Genomic DNA, 22,113 nt, shown 5'->3' on the forward strand with positions numbered 1-22,113 from the left:
TTCATGTGAGAGTATCCTGTACCAAAAATGCATGACTGTATAAAGTAAAATGACTACCATGTATTATATGTGAATGTCACATAGAAGATTGTTACAACAAGATCAGCTAGCTGTGCACTAGCATGTATTTAGTTTTTATTGTTTGAACCAGTATATTTTGTTATTATAATATGTTATTGATTGCTTATTATATATTTATGCTAATAGTCATGATTTCTACAAAGAACATGCCTGTGACTGTGAAATGCCAAACCACACATTTACCGTTTTGTGTTTGTGTTCCACTGAAATAGACAATTATTGATTTTTTTTGGTTGAAAATGATTATTCGTATCTGAGTAAATTTGAGATATTTCTCTTGTTGTAGCCATGCCCACCGATCCTGAAACAGTCGACTGTTTTCGGCTTTCCGACTCTAGCCGAATTAAAAGTGCTCCATCAAACGCCAAAATATGAGAGGAAGCCATGCTCTTGTACTATAATTTTATAATACTGCGTCATTTAACAATAATATTAACGATATATATTTTTCGGTCAGCGTTTTTTTTAAACGTTATATTTTTGGCGTAATGGTGTGCGAATTTACGCGTTTTCAAACGATCCAAAGTTGTAACATCAGTATACGAAAACCCTAAAATCAATGAGAAAAAGTTGGGATGGACATTCTCTTTATACCGTCATACCATAAACCCCCACGCGAAACAATTGCCCCCATTTATAAAAGAACAACTTGGACAAATGTTTTGGGATTTTGGATAACATTTTGAAGAGACCATATAGTCTGGAACTAAGGCCAAGAATTTGGAGTTTAACTGCACCCCACGTCAAACATTGTGGAAACAGACTTTTCTTATGCAAGATGTTCTGACTTTTTCAAAAATGTTTGTTTCCAGAACAGAAATGTCCTGAAAAGCTATGTAGCTATGGCTACATGAAAATATCATGAAATCGTTAAAAGATCTATATTTTCAATACATATGAAAACACGGAAGTAAGGTTGGTACCAAAATGTTGATCGTGGATTGGCCCAATCATTTAAGACATCATATATGCTAACTAGGTAATTTGCCTATTCAGAAATTACCAACAAACCTGTTTTTTCAACGAAAATTGTATATATTGCGTGTTTTGTTTTTTCAGGAACATATAGTCTTCACAACACTATTTTTGCTCAATATTATTCTGAAGGTTATCATTTTATTTTCTATAATTATAACATGTTATAAATAAGACAATACAACTATGAACATGGCAATCAGATTTGAAAAAAAATAAAATCTTTATTTATACAAATTATTTGCATACAGAACTAAGCACAATTATGCGAAATGAACAAGCTTTATAGCAAACTATTCACCATATCATGTGTCTTGGTTTTACATGAAAACAGTAATGATAACTCTGAAGAAAGTGTGCATCTGCACTGCAGCAAATTGTGCAAATACTTCAAATTTATGTTCTGTTACTTTACAAAACTAGTTTTGGGAAATCATACAAAACCTTCTAAGATTAATACATGTCCAATGTTTTCAAGGTGTTTTAAATCATCATTAGTCATAATCACTGTCTGCATCTGCCCTGAAATAGGTGAAGCTCTCGTGACCTTGCAAAAAACACCAATTTGCAGAAAAATTAATGTTCTGCCTTGATGATTAAATTTCGCCCCGTAACTTTAAGTTTACGTTTAAAGCTTCTGTTTCGATAGCGTTTCAAAAATGTATGCTTCAGCAGACTCTGATGATTCAGCTTTGATCAGTCGACATTTCACAAACTCTTTACAAAGTTGATCACCATTCTGTTGAGTAGTAGAAACTTCTCTGTTTTATCTTCTGCTGCTACCCCTGTTGAAATTGAAGTTAACTTCTCTGATTTAGAAAATGGATTCAACATGCTGGCAAGGACCTTGACTACACGTCTCACATCTTTCTCATCTTTTTTTTTTATCCGGGAGGGTCATGCCTCTTTGTAGAGCCACTTGCATTCATCTGACATACCAGCATATCTTCTGATGTTTTCAGTTATCTATGAGCGGCCATCTGTTATTTCAATCCATCTCCCAACTGCATCTTGATTTCTGCTTTTTCCAAGAATTCCTCCTGGTATTTTGCTCCTCTTGTTTATTGTTTCCTCAATAGATCCTCTGGAATCTTCGCAAATGGATTTTACTTTGATAGTTGAAAACCAAACTGACCATTTAGTTAGTATTCCCCACACCTCGCATAATGGTCTACAATCACTTTCAGCTTAGACTGTAATCATATGAATGGCATTTGGATCCCTGGTAACAAACATGATTTGATTTTATTATTTAACAGGGATGCAAATGTCATAATCGTGATCACACTCTAAGCTGAAAGTGACAATAGAATGTTTCTGAACCATTTTGCGTAAGGAACAACTGTTTATGAAATGTTTAGTATCAATGAGACAAGGGTACATAATTAAGTGTTAGTAAGTTGTAAGTCATGAAACCAAGATCCCATGAAAACATTGTCTCGTATTTTGACATGTAAAAGAACTGAATGATTTGGCGATTATCAATCCTGTTGGACATTAAATATCAAACTCTATGGTTTGAATATTTCACTGAAATATATACCTTGTTTGGTTAAAGAAACAACTTCTCCCAAAGCGGAAATTGTATCAATCACATTGTTGTTAAAGCGTCCCGGGTTCTTTCGCATGCTCATTGAAATACGTTCCAAATATCGCAGTGTACGAGACGAGATTTCCGTGGGATCTTAGCTTCATGACTACACACAATCCTATGGATTTCGATAACCCCTAGTTATCTATTTCCGATAAGATAAATGCTTGTACATGGTTAACTTAATTGCAATGCTATTTAAGTAATATGCAAATTAGCTAATATGCAAATTAGCTTATATGATGTCATAAATAATTGGGCAAATAGTGTTGTGAAGACTGTATCTTCCTGAAAAACCAATCACGCAATATATATAATTTTCTTTAAAAAGACAGTGTTGTTGCAAATGAGCTAATTAGCATATATGATGTCATAAATAATTGGGCCAATCCACGATCTACATTTTGGTACCAACTTTACTTCTATATCTTCATATGTATTGAAAATATAGATCTTTTAAGGATTTCATAATATTTTCAGGTTGCCATAACAACATGTCAATTTTCACCACTTTTAGGGCATTTTCCGCCCTGGAAACAGGCATTTTTTGAAAATGTCAGATCATTTTGCGTAAGAAAAGTCTGTTTCCACAATGTTTGACGTGGGGTACAGTTAAAACCGTTTTTAGAAGGCTTTTGAGAAGTAGCTTCCAGACTAATATAGTTCGTGTTATGTAAGAGGTAGCAATGACGTGACGCGAAAACCGGTGCGTCAACAGTAAATCACGCAGAATTCACACGCAATTGTTTTTAATTATGCTGTCTAAAATTTTCTGAATTGTTTTGTGATTGGTGTTGATTTCACACTTCTGTGATCTTTTCTTGCAATTTGATCTGCGTAATAAGTGGACTGTCAATATTTTGCGTCCACGTATTCTTTAATGTGATGTCGTAATTATGACAATCGCGATAACTCAAGTCGACATAGACATGGCGACCGTTGAGAGTTGTACGGCAATAGTAGTCGGCACTTCAATCGACTTCATCGACCACAATGCAATTGACTGTGATTGTACAGTACACGGTTGATCGCGGCGACCAGGCGCGTCAGAAAGGATATATTTTGTATCTAACTCAACCCTGTAAGATAAACTTATAACGATAATATGTGGTCTATATGGTCCACTCATCCTCGAGAAACAAATACATGAATAGCAATTCAGTCAAAGACAAGAAAATTGAATAAGAAATGCGTCTTACATAGATTAACGGCAATGTACGCTGACCAGCAAGTTATCATTCATATGTCAAAAAGGATATTTGAGTACTAGTATGCAAATGAGGAGTTAATGATGAGCCTCGTTTTAAAATACATTAAAATAACATTTTAAACCTACATTTGAAACCCATTTTTTCACTTTAAAATTTATATTATACTTAATAACGTAAAAAATACTGATATTGATGCACCAATAAATGATTTTGGCCAAAAAATAGCAGGCATTTCACAAGCACTTTAATGTTATTATATGCGTATATTATAGCCATTCAAATTATAAAAATCACGCAGGAATTAAACATACCAATGATACAGATTCTTCTCTTATCTGACAAATACTAGACTAATTTTTGAACTAAACACAATTCTAATGGAGAAATTAATAGTATAATACTAAGGCGGTTATCTTGGAGTTATGCAAATAAGGAATGTTAAAATGATCACATGATTCGCTCAAGAGACATTCTAGTACCTTTTAACAAGAATTTCGCGTTTTAAATCACGAACAAATATTAATTGGAGGTGTTGATATGCCGTGTTATGGTATCGTGATGACCATTTCGGATTTATGAAAAATTAGAAAAAAATACCCAAGGATGATGTCATGCCACCATACCGATTCATCACGTCTATCGTCCCAGGAAACAAAATGCATCAAAATATTTTGTATTGACTCCAAATACAGGTCCAGCTCAAAAAACCATTAGCCTGCCGGGCGATATATGTCATTGATTAAATTAGACGACCACCGAAGATGACGTAATTCAACGCCTAATGAGATGGATTTAACGTCGCTATAATCAGGAAATAGTTTTATGTATATGATGTTTAGACATCATTCATTCAGTTAGCAACTGAATAGCAACTGAATCAGCAATAGCCTTTGTGCGTACTTCAAACAATGAAAATCGTTTGGCGAATAAATAATTGAAATTTACTACATATATTCTTCATCTCCTATGTAAAATAAAATAAATACAGTGACGTAGAGAGTGGTTTCTGCCATAGTGGGCTCTAAATAATGAGGAGAGACTTGTCTATAATGGAATGACAAGATCACTTGGCCAATTAAATAATTGAAACATTCAAAACTGTTTGAATATATTGTATTAAATATATGTAATTGCTCCCATATCAAATCGAGTAAATAGAGCGAGGTTAAATGGTGGTTTGGGTCAAACCGTCCTGTAATGGAATGAAGAGCGACTCGTCTGTAATGGAATGACACGATCGCTTGGCCAATTAAATAATTGAAATGTTCAAAACTGTTTGAATATATTTTAATAATTATATTTAATAGCTCCCATATCAATTCAAGTAAATACAGCTACGTTAGAGGGTGGTTTTGGTCATACCGTCCTGTAATGGAATGAAGAGCGACTCGTCTGTAATGGAATGACACGATCGCTTGGGCAATTAAATAACTGAAATGTTGAAAACTGTTTGAATATATTGTATTAAATATATTTAATAGCTCCCGTATCAATTCAAGTAAATACAGCTACGTTAGAGGGTGGTTTTGGTCATACCGTCCTGTAATGGAATGAAGAGCGACTCGTCTGTAATGGAATGACACGATCGCTTGGCCACTTAAATAATTGAAATGTTCAAAACTGTTTGAATATATTGTATTAAATATATTTAATAGCTCCCATATCAATTCAAGTAAATAGAGCGACGTTAGAGGGTGGTTTTGGTCATACCGTCCTGTAATGGAATGAAGAGCGACTCGTCTGTAATGGAATGACACGATCGCTTGGCCAATTTAAGTAACTGAAATGTTCAAAACTGTTTGAATATATTGTATTAAATATATTTAATAGCTCCCATATCAATTCAAGTAAATAGAGCGACGTTAGAGGGTGGTTTTGGTCATACCGTCCTGTAATGGAATGAAGAGCGACTCGTCTGTAATGGAATGACACGATCGCTTGGCCAATTTAAGTAACTGAAATGTTCAAAACTGTTTGAATATATTGTATTAAATATATTTAATAGCTCCCATATCAATTCAAGTAAATAGAGCGACGTTAGAGGGTGGTTTTGGTCATACCGTCCTGTAATGGAATGAAGAGCGACTCGTCTGTAATGGAATGACACGATCGCTTGGCCAATTTAAGTAACTGAAATGTTCAAAACTGTTTGAATATATTGTATTAAATATATTTAATAGCTCCCATATCAATTCAAGTAAATAGAGCGACGTTAGAGGGTGGTTTTGGTCATACCGTCCTGTAATGGAATGAAGAGCGACTCGTCTGTAATGGAATGACACGATCGCTTGGCCACTTAAATAATTGAAATGTTCAAAACTGTTTGAATATATTGTATTAAATATATTTAATAGCTCCCATATCAATTCAAGTAAATAGAGCGACGTTAGAGGGTGGTTTTGGTCATACCGTCCTGTAATGGAATGAAGAGCGACTCGTCTGTAATGGAATGACACGATCGCTTGGCCAATTTAAGTAACTGAAATGTTCAAAACTGTTTGAATATATTGTATTAAATATATTTAATAGCTCCCATATCAATTCAAGTAAATAGAGCGACGTTAGAGGGTGGTTTTGGTCATATCGTCCTGTAATGGAATGAAGAGCGACTCGTCTGTAATGGAATGACACGATCGCTTGGCCAATTTAAGTAACTGAAATGTTCAAAACTGTTTGAATATATTGTATTAAATATATTTAATAGCTCCCATATCAATTCAAGTAAATAGAGCGACGTTAGAGGGTGGTTTTGGTCATACCGTCCTGTAATGGAATGAAGAGCGACTCGTCTGTAATGGAATGACACGATCGCTTGGCCAATTTAAGTAACTGAAATGTTCAAAACTGTTTGAATATATTGTATTAAATATATTTAATAGCTCCCATATCAATTCAAGTAAATAGAGCGACGTTAGAGGGTGGTTTGGGTCATACCGTCCTGTAATGAAATGAAGAGCGACTCGTCTCCAATGGAATGAAAAAAAAAACGCTAGACTAGTTAAATATTTGAAATGTTCATACGATAGCAAGGCATTGTATTTTATATATTTTATTGCTTTCATGCCAAAGACATGAAATACATAGACGTCAGTAATCGGTTAATGGCATGACATGGGCGCGTTTCACTCCGCTGCTAACAGTGTGAGTGCGTATGGTGCCAGGAAAGATTGTGTAAATGAACAGTGTATCGACCAAGGCTGTCGCTTTTACAAAAAACGGTCTTCGAACGAGCAAACTCTTTCGTAACGGTTCGTAAATTCTCTAAACATAACGGTATTTTCCGTTAGAGCGTGTATCCAGCACTTGTCAGGTGATCACACGTCACGTGACCGCTCTCTAATGGAACGCTCTCTAATGGAACGGACGCGCTCTAATGGAATGGCTCGAGCTAGGTCTATTCGCTCACCTCGGGTATTTATATGTTGTCACCGGTATGACCCCTTGGGTATACCAAGAAATAACAATTTCCTTATTCAAAACGACACAACACCCCCAATTCAAACTCGCTCATGCAATGCATTATTGCTTGATAACAAAGTACAAATTTGACAGGTTGTCATTTACTCCTGGGCAATTAGTTTCGCTGTATATGTCCAAACCTTGTTTTGCTTTCCTGCAAGTTTTGCCATACTTGATTGGGAATTGGACATTAAATCATTTATGATAACTATAATTGTGCAAGACTAGTATGTATACTGACAGCCATGTTTAGGGGATGTAACATTGCTTTGTTATTAGACTGGCACAGTCTGGGCGAATAATTTTTTTTTAAATTTAAAATTAAAAAAAAAAAATAGCGAAATGGAGGTGTTACCGCAACATCACCTTTAACCGCGAAATTTTGCAAAATTATTTTTTCCAATTTTTTAGCTCCGCTGTCGACTTTGTCGAGCGGAGCTTATCATATGAGTGATTGTCCGTCGTCGTCGTCGTCGTCCGTCGTCGTCCGTGTCAATGTTTTACTTTTTCGACTTCTTCTTGAAAACTACAAGCCTGAATGCTTTGATACTTGGTGTATATGTACCTTGGGTAGACCTCTCTCAGATTTGTTCATTTCATGATGATATCTTCAATTCTCTAATTTTGGTGAATATTTTTGTCATTTTTAGTAAAAAGTGATATTTTCAACTTCTTGTTGAAAACCGCAAGTCCAATTGCTTTGATATTACATATATAGGTACTACATGTGGACCTCTCTCAGATTTGTTCATTTTGTAATGATATCTTTAATTCTCTAATTTTGGTGAATATTTTTGTCATTTTTGGTAAAAAGTGATATTTTCGACTTCTTGTTGAAAACCGCAAGTCCAATTGCTTTGATATTACATATATAGGTACTACATGTGGACTTCTCTCAGATTTGTTTATTTTGTAATGATATCTTTAATTCTCTAATTTTGGTGAATATTTTTGTCATTTTTGGTAAAAAGTGATATTTTCGACTTCTTGTTGAAAACCGCAAGTCCAATTGCTTTGATATCACATATATAGGTACTACATGTGGACTTCTCTCAGATTTGTTTATTTTGTAATGATATCTTTAATTCTCTAATTTTGGTGAATATTTTTGTAATTTTTGGTAAAAAGTGATATTTTCAACTTCTTGTTTCTTGTTAAAAACCGCAAGTCCAATTGCTTTGATATTACATATATAGGTACTACATGTGGACCTCTCTCAGATTTGTTTATTTTGTAATGATATCTTTAATTCTCTAATTTTGGTGAATATTTTTGTCATTTTTGGTAAAAAGTGATATTGTTGACTTCTTGTTGAAAACCGCAAGTCCAATTGCTTTGATATCACATATATAGGTACTACATGTGGACCTCTCTCAGATTTGTTCGTTTTGTAATGATATCTTTAATTCTCTAATTTTGGTGAATATTTTTGTAATTTTTGGTAAAAAGTGATATTTTCGACTTCTTGTTGAAAACCCCAAGTCCAATTGCTTTGATATTACATATATAGGTACTACATGTGGACCTCTCTCAGATTTGTTTATTTTGTAATGATATCTTTAATTCTCTAATTTTGGTGAATATTTTTGTCATTTTTGGTAAAAAGTGATATTTTCGACTTCTTGTTGAAAACCGCAAGTCCAATTGCTTTGATATTACATATATAGGTACTACATGTGGACCTCTCTCAGATTTGTTTATTTTGTAATGATATCTTTAATTCTCTAATTTTGGTGAATATTTTTGTAATTTTTGGTGAAAAGTGATATTTTCGACTTCTTGTTGAAAACCGCAAGTCCAATTGCTTTGATATTACATATATAGGTACCGTACTACATGTGGACCTTTCTCAGATTTGTTCATTTCATGATGATATCTTTAATTCTCTAATTTTGATGAATATTTTTGTAATTTTTGGTAAAAAGTGATATTTTCGACTTCTTGTTGAAAACCGCAAGTCCAATTGCTTTGATATATTATACATATAGGTACTACATGTGGACCTCTCTCAGATTTGTTCATTTTCTAATGATATCTTCTGTTCTTTAATTGCCATGTGCATTGCTAACAGCGGAGCTATCTCAGCCGACAGGCTGCTTGTTTTTATTTATTATCATTTAAATGAAAAAAAGTCATCACAGCTGGGCCAGTCTACTTTGTCATGAATGCTTCTAACAAAAATTGCATTGTAAGATACTTTCATGAATGGAATGGGGGGGGGGGGCATTGTGCATCAGAAAACATTTTAATTTCAAGTTAAAATGAACCAAATCAAGTTTTTTGGCACAAACTCAATGGTTGGTAGAACCTTTTGTGTTGAAGTTCAAGACGCATATTGACCAGTGCTGTATACGTGTACAATGCAAACACTTAAAATCAACACAAATTCACAAAATTTTCATTTAAAAAAATTATTTTGAAACACAGAATACATCATAATTATTTAAAAAGTTACATCTCTGGTAAAGGTGGACCTCAAACATTTCGCCAAATATTAATAAAAATACAGACTGGCAGGTTTACCATAGCAATAAAGCACATGCAGTACCTTATTCAATCAAATGGGAAGTGTATATCAAAAAATAACACCTGAAACATGGTACTCTGTTTTGCAAAACAAAATTATTTATTAAGAACACATTTTAAAGCACATGAACAGAAAATTTGCATATTAGAAGCGTATTACCAATAGAAGCATATGTAAATAATTTCAGTGAGACTGCTGGCATGGGTGATTATAGTCCAAGGTAAACTTTTAAAAATCACATTCTGAGTAAACAAGTATGATTATGTAGAGCAGACCAGCATATAAAATAATAAAATAATAAACAATTATATACAAAATCTGAAAAATGTATTCGCTCTCTCACAGCTGTTATCAAAGAAAATCCAAGATACTGAAATAGTATGCCCTATAATGCATTTTATGACGCCACATACAGTAACTTTTCTTTTGTGACACAAAACATCTGCAATTTTTACACATTTTATTACTGAAATACAGGGGCTGATGGTACAGTAACCAGTCCACATTCAATGTAAGACACAAGTGAAATTTACTTTTAAAATATCCTTCATTGAAAAAATCTTTCCACGCTTTCCCGTCATAGATGTCATTCAAAATGTTTTTTTCCTGGTTGTCTTGCTCTCCACTTGTTGCATGCAGTTGTAAATCCGGGTCTTCTAACAAACATTTCCAGGGATGTAACTAGACTTCTATAACAATAAACTTTCTTGGGATACAAGTACTGTACTCTCGACCATTTTGTCCTTTTACCTTTTTGAGTAACACTTCACCACATTGCTTTTGACGTGACCGATGTTGATGTTGTGGAAAGGGAACATGCTGGCACTTTAATGAAACTTTCTTTCCGTTAAACTTGGTTTTAAAACAATCCTCAAATAAATAAACACTATGGCATTTAGCACATACCACATATTGCTTGAATGCGTCTCTGTCAAGTCCCAGAAATTTCCTAATAGTGAACAATGTGCCTGGTAAAATTTTTACAAACTTTGTCAGCGCATCAATGTTAAAGATCGTAGCTATTGTCAGTAGCAGACGTTTGATGAATGCCACAAGGCACAGAATACCTCTATCAGAAACAACATGGGTTTTTTGCCATGAAAGAATAAACAATAATATTGCAGTCATCAAATGATGAGAATGATCCGTTTGTGTTGTATCAGCATGTTGATTGTCAGGCACATCGTTGTTGAACTGCATGGCTTCCTTGATGTCAGCCTCATCTACCCAGACCTCTTGTACATTTTCTTTATTGATTGATGGCCCAATTCCTGATGACTGACATCTATCACAATTACTTAATCTCTATAAAATAAAATTACACTGTTAATGAGCATTGGGGAGAAGTATACACTTTTCAACAAGCTGTGATCATGTCAACAAATCTATTGGTTAAGTGGACAGGGCGTTTACAATGCACAGTTCCTGTGCTCTTCTGTTCTGTATTTAATGACCTGAGACGCTTTCTTACTTTTTTATTGTGTACTTTTTAGTCCCTGTTCGGACGCAGTCCGAAAACGGGGACTTATGTTTTGTCCTGTGTGCGTCCGTCCGTCCGTCCGTCCGTCTGTGCGTCCGTGATCACCTGTATCTCGAACATGCATGGACCGATTAAGTTCAAACTTCACTCATACATCACACATTATATGGGACATATGCACATGCATTTTTTTCATGATCCGATTAACGATAGCCGAATAGCAACCATTTTAAGGCCGAAAATGCATCAAAATCGCACATTTTCACCATTCCGGACCCGGATCTCAGTTATGCATGGACGGATTTTGTTCAAATTTGGTATATACATTAAACATAATAGGACCTTGATGCACGTCATTTTTTTTTTCGGATCAAGTTCGAAATAGCCGACTGGCGGCCATTTTGTTTTAAAGAATTCAGTTCTGGATCCGTATCCGAGACATGTCTGGATTGATCAAGTTCAAACTTCACACACACAAGGTACATCATGTCACAAATATGTATGTGCATTTGTTTCATGATCTCATTAACGATAGCCAAATGGCGGCCGCTTTAAGGCCGAAAATGCATTGAAATCGCACATTTTCACCATTCCGGACCCGGATCTCAGTTATGCATGGACGGATTTCATTCAAATTTGGTACATACATTAAACATAATAGGACCTTGATGCACGTCATTTTTTTTTTTCGGATCAAGTTCGAAATAGCCGACTGGCGGCCATTTTGTTTTAAAGAATTCAGTTCTGGATCCGTATCCGAGACATGCTTGGATTGATCGAGTTCAAACTTCACACACACAAGGTACATCATGTCACAAATATGTATGTGCATTTGTTTCATGATCTCATTAACTATAGCCAAATGGCGGCCGCTTTAAGGCCGAAAATGCATTGAAATCGCACATTTTCACCATTCCGGACCCGTATCTCAGTTATGCATGGATGGATTTTGTTCAAATTTGGTACATACATTAAACATAATAGGACCTTGATGCACGTCTTTTTTTTTCCGGATCAAGTTCGAAATGGCCGACTGGCGGCCATTTTGTTAAAGAATTCAGTTCTTGACATGTCTGGATTGATCAAGTTCAAACTTCACACACATGGTACATCATGTCACAAATAGATATGTGCATTTGTTTCATGATCTGCTTAACAATAGCGGAATGATGGCCATTTTAAGGCCGAAAATGCATCAAAATCACGTATTTTCACAATTCCAGAACCGGATCTCAGTCATGCATGGGTGGATTTTGTTCAGATTTAGCACAATGTGTTGTACATATGCAGGTGCATTTCGGTCATGATCTGCTTTGAATGTATATGTCACTCAAATATGAACGGAACGGGGACGTGTCATTGACAATGACTTGTTCAACATTGGGTATAAAATGACCCCTTACGAAAAAGTTCTATAAAACTTCTATAGACTTGTATAGACTTCTGTAGAAATCTTATAGAATCTGAATAGACTTGACTTTTCTGTAGAATTTGTATAGATTTTCTTTATAGCATTTCTATAGACATTTTAAAGATTCTTTATAGGTCTTTTATAAACTGATTGTATGTACATTAATTCTAATGAGGGGGAGATTTCTTATATAATTTTTCATATTTAAGTCAATATAGTGTATTATTAAAGTCTTATTTTAAATTAGTAGAATCTGTATAGAATTTCTAAAGAATTTCTGAAGAGCAGATCAACTCTGTTTACACAATGAGATTTCATTATTAAATTGTATTCATCTCATTCTCGCTTGTAAACTCAAATCAGGAATGGAAAAATGGTTATAAGAGATGTTTTTCATTCCTACAATTTATAAAAAAAAAAATCTATCAAAAATCTATATGATTCTTTTAAAACTTCTATAAAACCTAATATTGTATGTTATAAGCCCTAAAATAAATGCAAAGCCAGCAATTATTGTAATTTCCACTAATGTGTAGTGTTGAACTGAGATGGTCAGTACATGACATACTTGTAATTTGTTTTATTATTAAGTTTCATTCATATTGCTTTCTAGGTAAATATTTTATAAAAAAAACTATACGATTCTTATAAAACTTCTATAAAACCTAATATTGTTTGTCAAAAGCCCAAAAATAAATACAAAGCCAGCAATTATTGTAATTTCCACTAATGTGTAGTGCTAAACTGAGGTGGTCAGGACATGACATACATGTAATTGTTTTACTATTAATTTTCATTCATATTGTTTTCTAGGTAAATATTTTATAAAAAAAACTATACGATTCTTATAAAACTTCTATGAAACCTAAAATTGTATGTCAAAAGCCCAAAAATAAAAGAATAAGCCAGCAATTATTGTAATTTCCACTAATGTGTAGTGCTAAACTGAGGTGGTCAGTACATGACATACATGTAATTGTTTTACTATTAATTTTCATTCATAATGTTTTCTAGATAAATATTTTATAAAAAAACTATACGATTCTTATAAAACTTCTATAAAACCTAAAATTGTTTGTCAAAAGCCCAAAAATAAATGCAAAGCCAGCAATTATTGTAATTTCCACTAATGAGTAGTGCTAAACTGAGATGGTCAGGACATGACATACATGTAATTGTTTTATTATTAACTTTCATTCATATTGCTTTCTAGGTAAATATTTTATAAAAAAAAACTATACGATTCTTATAAAACTTCTATGAAACCTAAAATTGTATGTCAAAAGCCCAAAAATAAAAGAATAAGCAAGCAATTATTGTAATTTCCACTAATGTGTAGTGCTAAACTGAGGTGGTCAGGACATGACATACATGTCATTGTTTTACTATTAATTTTCATTCATATTGTTTTCTAGGTAAATATTTTATAAAAAAAACTATACGATTCTTATAAAACTTCTATGAAACCTAAAATTGTATGTCAAAAGCCCAAAAATAAAAGAATAAGCAAGCAATTATTGTAATTTCCACTAATGTGTAATGCTAAACTGAGGTGGTCAGGACATGACATACATGTAATTGTTTTACTATTAATTTTCATTCATATTGTTTTCTAGGTAAATATTTTATAAAAAAAACTATACGATTCTTATAAAACTTCTATGAAACCTAAAATTGTATGTCAAAAGCCCAAAAATAAAAGAATAAGCCAGCAATTATTGTAATTTCCACTAATGTGTAGTGCTAAACTGAGGTGGTCAGGACATGACATACATGTAATTGTTTTACTATTAATTTTCATTCATATTGTTTTCTAGGTAAATTTTTTATAAAAAAACTATACAATTCTTATAAAACTTCTATGAAACCTAAAATTGTATGTCAAAAGCCCAAAAATAAAAGAATAAGCCAGCAATTATTGTAATTGCTAATAATATGAAGTGCTCAACTGAGGTTGTCAGAACATGTGTTTTAAAATTTGTTTTCATTCCTACATTCTGTCAATCTATCCACCACCATAACCACCACCACCACCCCCACTACTGAAGCACCCTCAATTTTCATTTCTGACCAGACTGGGGTTCCCATAATGCAATGCACTTTTCAAAATGGCCGACTGTTGCTTAGTTGCTGTTGATTGTTCTCAGTTCAAATGTTTGAAGCATGTGTGCACCTTGCATTTATGCTGAGGGCAGGCACTCAGTGAAATGGCAGAGTACACATGGATACAAAATCAATGCACATTTATTTGGTGTCTGGAAGGAGTTGTGATCATAACCCAGACAGTTTTCTGGGATCTCCCCAGCTAGACAAGTTTGACAAAGATTCAAGACAAAGGAGATAATGCTGTCTGAGCATTATGGAGCCTGTAGATCGGTAAGTGGTTCAAATGTAATTGTTTTCCTGCCATGTAAATTCAAGTTTCATTTGAGAACAATATAAATGAAGATGACACACCATATTATCATTTCATTCTTTCTTTCATTTTGTTCCTTTGTTTACTAGTTTTAAATATGGCGCCATGCATAAATTATGCAAATGAGGATTGTAAAGTAAACTTTACAATGACTGAGCATGTGTCTGAGTCTGGTTCTTGACAACTCTGTATTCTTAATTTGATTTTCAAAAATAATGATTTATGCCACATTGTGTAATTTGAAACTTCTGAAGTTTATTTCTAATGAATATAAGCTTATACATGGATAACATTTTCTTTAGATCCAGAATTAATTGTTTTTGCATCTCGGATGTAAGTTAAAAATGTGTGTACAACTTCTTTAGATTTTGTGCAAGTAAAACCAAAATTAAAGAGAAGTTCAACTTTCATGAAAAAACAATAAAAATTTAAGTTAAAAAATAAATGCATACGCACAATCATTATTGAATTAATGCTAAAGAATTTGACTGATACAACACCCATACAAAACTTTGTTTCATGGTTATTGAAGCCCATTCAAGGATACAAAATCATGACGAAAATGAATAGGTAAACTCTGTTTAACAATTAGCTGATATCGTGCTGAAAAGTGTTAAATACTTTATTTTCGCTTGGAATTTATTTTCGCTGAAGGGATGATTCCGTGAAAATAAAATCTAGCGAATATACTTTTTTCCTATATTTCACATTAAACTCATCAAGAATCAGTGAAAATAAATTCCAAGCAAAACACCCAAAAAGCCTTTTCAGTGAAAATTATTTCCAGCAAAATTAAAGTACTGTGGAATACTTTATTTTCGCTGGAATTAATTTTCGCTGAAAAGGCTTTTTGGGCGTTTTGCTTGGAATTTATTTTCACTGATTTTTCATGAGTTTAATGTGAAATATAGAAAAAAAAATATATTCGCTGGATTTTATTTTCACGGAATCATCCCTTCAGTGAAAATAGCGAAAATAAATTCCAAGCGAAAATAAAGTATTCTACAGTATTCCACAGTACTTTTTCAATTTGTCTTCAATTTATCAAAAATTCCTGGATATGTTTAACCCTAACCATTCGGAATGGTTAACAACCAGTTTGACTCATCAGGTCAAATTATGCATACAATTTCAGGTCAGCTGATGCATAAAATAAACATGGCGGGTTTTATTTTACATTGAGTTTGTGTGTGCAGCGATCATGAACATTTGCTGCTAGAATGAAAATAAATTTTACTTGTTTGTACATGTACTTCATGACAAACCAACAAACTGATATTTTATATGCTTTTATGATTACGACTGAGTAATAATCAACAATTGCAACAAAACAATCAAGTTTCACCTGTGAAATGCATTTACTAACCCAAATTAAAACCAGTGCATATTATTACATTAAATTAATTAATTAAGTTTCACCTGTGAAATGGCATGATCATTTGCTCCTAATGTACATGTAGTACATTTTTATTTAAGTTGTTTTTACTTATATTTACTAACCCAAATTAAAACCAGTGCATATTATTACATTAAATTAATTAATTAAGTTTCACCTGTAAAATGGCATGATCATTTGCTCCTAATGTACATGTAGTACATTTTTATTTAAGTTGTTTTTACTTATATTTACTAACCCAAATTAAAACCAGTGCATATTATTACATTAAAGTCAGAGTATTTTTTGTATTTCTTTGAAATAGGTACATGCCATTTTAATGAATTTGAATTTAGGTAAATTAGCGAATTCTTGAAATTATGGTTTATTTAAATTAACTAAAATAACATGCTTTAAAGTATTTTAGAACCAGTTGAAGGTCTTAATTTTATTCTCATTAGACGTCTAAAATATAATACCGACTGCAATATTCTTGATATCTGCAACCCCTGTCATGACAATTGTATTCCAAATAATTTGGTATATAGGATTTAGGGTTGTGTTCACCTTTAACCTAATCAAGTTTGCTATTTTGAAAACAAAACTAAATATTCCATTGATAAAACACTACTGCATCATAATGACATCAGTTGTATTTAGCATCATACTGTATATGCAAGTAGAATGCTGCCATAACAATGTGTACATTTATTGATTTAGTTATTTTGTTTTGTTTTATTACAGACTGTAGTATCAACAGTTCTTCAAGTCCAAAGAGTATGATGCAGTTGTAATCATAAGAAAGAAAAGCTTTTTACTCTGTTATCGCAATTTCTAGCAAAAAACTATTATGCAGTTCCTACAATTTACACCTACTTAACCACATTGATATAAGTGTAGTTTATTGACAAAGTATATATTGCAATTTTTTTTGAGTCTGTATGAAACTTCAGAGGAATTATTTAATATATGACATAAAACATGTATTGTGCTTGTTATTTTTTCAAGATTGGATGTGAATTATGTATGTAAATGCTACAGCATTTAACTTTGATAGACATTGTATATAATTTCTATAGAGATTAATAGAATGTCTATAGGAGTTTTATAGAATGTTTATAGAATGTCTATAGGAGTTTTATAGAATGTCTATAGGAGTTTTATAGAATGTCTATAGGAGTTTTATAGGATGTCTATAGGAGTTTTATAGGATGTCTATAGGAGTTTTATAGAATGTCTATAGGAGTTTTATAGAATGTCTATAGGAGTTTTATAGAATGTCTATAGGAGTTTTATAAGATGTCTATAGGAGTTTTATAGGATGTCCATAGGAGTTTTATAGGATGTCCATAGAAGTTTTATAGAATGTCTATAGGAGTTTTATAGGACGTCTATAGGAGTTTTATAGAATGTCTATAGGAGTTTTATAGAATGTCTATAGGAGTTTTATAGGATGTCTATAGGAGTTTTATAGGATGTCTATAGGAGTTTTATAGGATGTCCATAGAAGTTTTATAGAATGTCTATAGGAGTTTTATAGAATGTCTATAGGAGTTTTATAGAATGTCTATAGGAGTTTTATAGAATGTCTATAGGAGTTTTATAGAATGTCTATAGGAGTTTTATAGGATGTCCATAGAAGTTTTATAGAATGTCTATAGGAGTTTTATAGAATGTCTATAGGAGTTTTATAGAATGTCTATAGGAGTTTTATAGAATGTCTATAGGAGTTTTATAGAATGTCTATAGGAGTTTTATAGGATGTCCATAGAAGTTTTATAGAATGTTTATAGGAGTTTTATAGGATGTCTATAGGAGTTTTATAGGATGTCTATAGAAGTTTTATAGAATGTTTATAGGAGTTTTATAGAATGTCTATAGGAGTTTTATAGGATGCCTATAGAAGTTTTATAGAATGTGTATAGGAGTTTTATAGAATGCCTATAGAAGTTTTATAGAATGTCTATAGGAGTTTTATAGGATGTCTATAGAAGTTTTATAGAAGTTTTATAGGATGTCTATAGGAATTTTATAGAATGTCTATAGAAGTTGTATAGAATGTCTATAGGAGTTTTATAGAATTTTCTAAAGAAGTTTTATAGAACGGGCGAAAATGCTATAAAACTTTTATAAACTTTCTATAGAAATTCTTCGAAAAACTTCTATAAAAATCAATAGAAAAATGTTGATAGAAGTTTATAGAAAGTCTATCAAAAGTTTTATAGACTTTCTATAGAACATTTTCGTAAGGGACACCTAACCAATGGAGGATTAGTAGTTGGCACACTTTCATTTTTCAAAAAAAAAAAAAAAAAATAAAAAAAAAACATAGCTTGGTATGATTGTCCATGTCATAGGAAAACTTGAGAAGAAAATAGAAAATAAAAAAAAAATAAAAAATGTGTCCCTTATCAATAAATTATATTGATCTAATAATGATCAAAATCTTTGATTTCATAAATAAAGTTTAACTGATTGAACTTGCGTTTTTAAAAGTATGACTGTGTGCCATTTATTTCACCCACCTAGGCAGTGTGCCATTTTATTTGCAGTTGTAAACAGCTCTCAGACTGGTAAAGTTCTGTCATTGTGTTTTGGGGAGCATTTGGGTTACTCAATCATGGAAAATGTTGACATGAATGGCTTTGAATATAAATACCATGATAATTATGAATAGTAATTGCATACGTATATCACAATTTTGTTGTGGGAAAAACTGGTGTAACGGTTTGCAAATGTCACAGTAGAAAAGCTTACATGACTGAACAGTGACAATCACTTAAATACTAAACAAAGGCCAGGAAACCATCTACCCTGTGCTGCAAGATGTAGCCACACCTCAATAATCATAGACTTACTTCATTGCTATCTTTCTTTTCTTCAGAGCTAGAATATACATCAAATTCACTGTGATCTTCCTCAACATCAGTGATTAAACTGGAAATGATGCCATAAAATATACATGAGTACAATATCTATAAGGATTATTTTATTTGATGAAACATTGATCAATACACGTCTTTCACTTGCCCCATTTCACATAAATTTTAGTATCATAAGACATCCATATTGGAGGCCAGACTGAATTTCCTCCATACATTCAACATGTAACAACTTTTCAGACTGTAAAACAATTTTGTCATACACCAAATACTTACAGCAGCACAGTGTCAAAGAGTGCAAAAATACAATGCCATAGACACAAAAGATAGTTTAAGTGCCTTTAGCATGGCAGACTTCCTGTTTAACCATACAGGCCTAATGACCTTCATACTGAAATTCTATACTGTAGAGCCTTTATTTGGGACTGAATTTTTATCAATAAGTTAAATCATCTCACCATTGTTCCTAACATTGTTCATCTGATTCCTGTAATGACTGGTTATGGGCATCTTTTGGTAAAATTTGGACTGCAACAGCATCACTGCCATCAGGCACATGAACTGGATGTACTTCAACTTCATGTAAAGCTGCAACTAAATAAAATACTAAACGTATTGCAAAAAACTAAGAATTATGAGTTGAATAAAAGAAACATTCAATTAATTTATACTAAATTTTGTGATTTAACTTTATCATGATAATCCTGTTTACATATCATTAAAATAAATTATTTTTATTTGTAATTCTGTTTTAATGTGTTCAATGGGACAACAGTGTATAGCATGTGATTACTTCAAAATAATATGGAATACAATGACTTATTTTCTTTTTATATTTGACTAAGAACAAAAAAATAGATCTGTTTCTGGTCGTCAGTTCAAAAGGCCGCTCTCGAAAGTTTTTTTTTTTTTTAATTTGAAAAAAAGAAAAAAAAAGTGAAGTATGCTTGTCGTTGATGGCACTGTATCTTGTTCACGCATGTGCAGATTGAATTTCTTGATTTCTCTCTATAGTGTCTGTGTTAACGTATGACATGTCAGTTTCATCCAGTTTTGTTTCTAAAACTCAATTTAAAAAAAAAGGGGGAAAAAAAACGTATCACCGCATTGTTTTTTAAGAAACTTCGAACCAGAAACAGATCTATTTTTTTTTTGACCTAATAATTTTTACCACAAACAGATTCATTTTGTTCACATCAATATTTTAGCTGAAATTCTAATGTCAGTACACATCCAGCTTTAAAGTGGTATTCTACTCCTTGTTTTTATCGATATCGCATTTACAGCCCAGAAATGTGTCCCATTTGTCAAAAAACACTGCATGTTAATGACAAAACTTTCGCCACCTTGCGACACTCAAAACATGCCCATAGAACATGTTTGATTTCATTTTAAATATATATGCACAATCTAGATTTTCAAAATAAATTCAGACAACAAAAAGTGCTCATGAGCCACAATATTATATTTTTAGTACCCCTATGTCACCAGCAAAGATTTGTGATACAAAGACAAATCTTCGCTATAAGAACCATTGGTAAAAAGTTCTAAAACACTATCAGTGCTATTTTATACCCTAGTTTTTCTTTTGAAACTGTATGGTTAACCCACGTTTTCTGCACAGAAATAAATAAACACTGACTCAGTGAACAAAATACTGAGATTTGGACAAATTTTAGGTTGTATTAGTGTTGTGCAGCCTTTAAACTTAAAATCAAGCAAATTTATTAGCAAAATTTTTTTTATTTGTAAGTTTTGTGTATCTTGAAGATGACAGTGCCATATGATCATATTCCACTTTGTGTTTTTCTATAAGACATTGTTATTATCAGCCACATAGACATTGTTGGTGTGGTATTGCCCCCCCCCCTCCCACAAAGAAAAAAAAATATTGTAAAGCAATACAATGCCAATTGCCTACTAACACCGTCTGCTAAGAACTTTATAATTTCTGTCTGTGTAGAATACATCTTGCATATCATACTGGTGTTCCTGATGGAAAACATAACAGTGCAAAAGCATGCTTACCTGTTTCGACTTCAATCTTTTTTCCATCATCATCAGCCCAGTAACCGTAAGGTTCGAAATAAGTACGCTTGTGCTTGTAAAACGAGGACTTTCCCATAAATCTAAAACAGTGGCCGCATTCATATAAGCGTTGTTTTGACAGTAGTTCTGACATGCTAATTTCGACGTGTTTCAGCAATACTAACTAAATTATAATAATGCTTGAAACTTCGCAGACAACAGAAAAGTGATTCAAATACAGTATGGTATATTTTATGGGACAATAATCGTGAAACAAGAATAACTTTTGTCATTGTCAAGTGTGACAAGACACATTGTTAACCTCACTGGCATAGAAAGGCCCTCTACTAGACCGGCCTGTATTCTTACTTAAGTCGAGGTAAACTTGATGTCTTAAGATGTTATTGAAACAAATGCACATCAAGGATTGAAAATTAATTTTTATATGCGATATTTGCATATTGTGGATTTACAAACACTTAAAAAAAAAAGAATTAGGCACACGTTTTAATGATACAGCTAGGTGGTCACAACAGCGCCACCATACGACAGCCTTTCGTGTACACAAACTACAGTCTATGTTTGTCATTGCATCCGTGCTGACGTGAACAGTCTTCTTCAACTTTACACCCGAAGTTCAACATCCTAACATGAATTCAAGAAGACGTCTAAATGCT

At 32.8% G+C, this 22,113-nt stretch overlaps 1 protein-coding gene and 1 long non-coding RNA gene across 3 annotated transcripts in view; one reads left to right on the top strand and one right to left on the bottom strand.

Moving 5' to 3' along the window:
• Positions 1-22,113, top strand: part of LOC100378460 (uncharacterized) — a 58,270-nt gene that overhangs the window by 24,830 nt on the left and 11,327 nt on the right. The gene's annotated exons all lie outside the window — the stretch shown is intronic.
• On the bottom strand, positions 19,397-19,942 carry LOC146738097 (uncharacterized). Its single transcript, XR_014930501.1, has 2 exons — positions 19,867-19,942; positions 19,397-19,463 (listed from the first exon to the last, which is right to left on the bottom strand). It is a non-coding gene; the product is annotated as an uncharacterized LOC146738097 (long non-coding RNA).

This window comes from Saccoglossus kowalevskii, chromosome 9 (assembly GCF_978046115.1).
Source record: "Saccoglossus kowalevskii chromosome 9, keSacKowa6.1, whole genome shotgun sequence".
NCBI lineage: Eukaryota > Metazoa > Hemichordata > Enteropneusta > Harrimaniidae > Saccoglossus > Saccoglossus kowalevskii.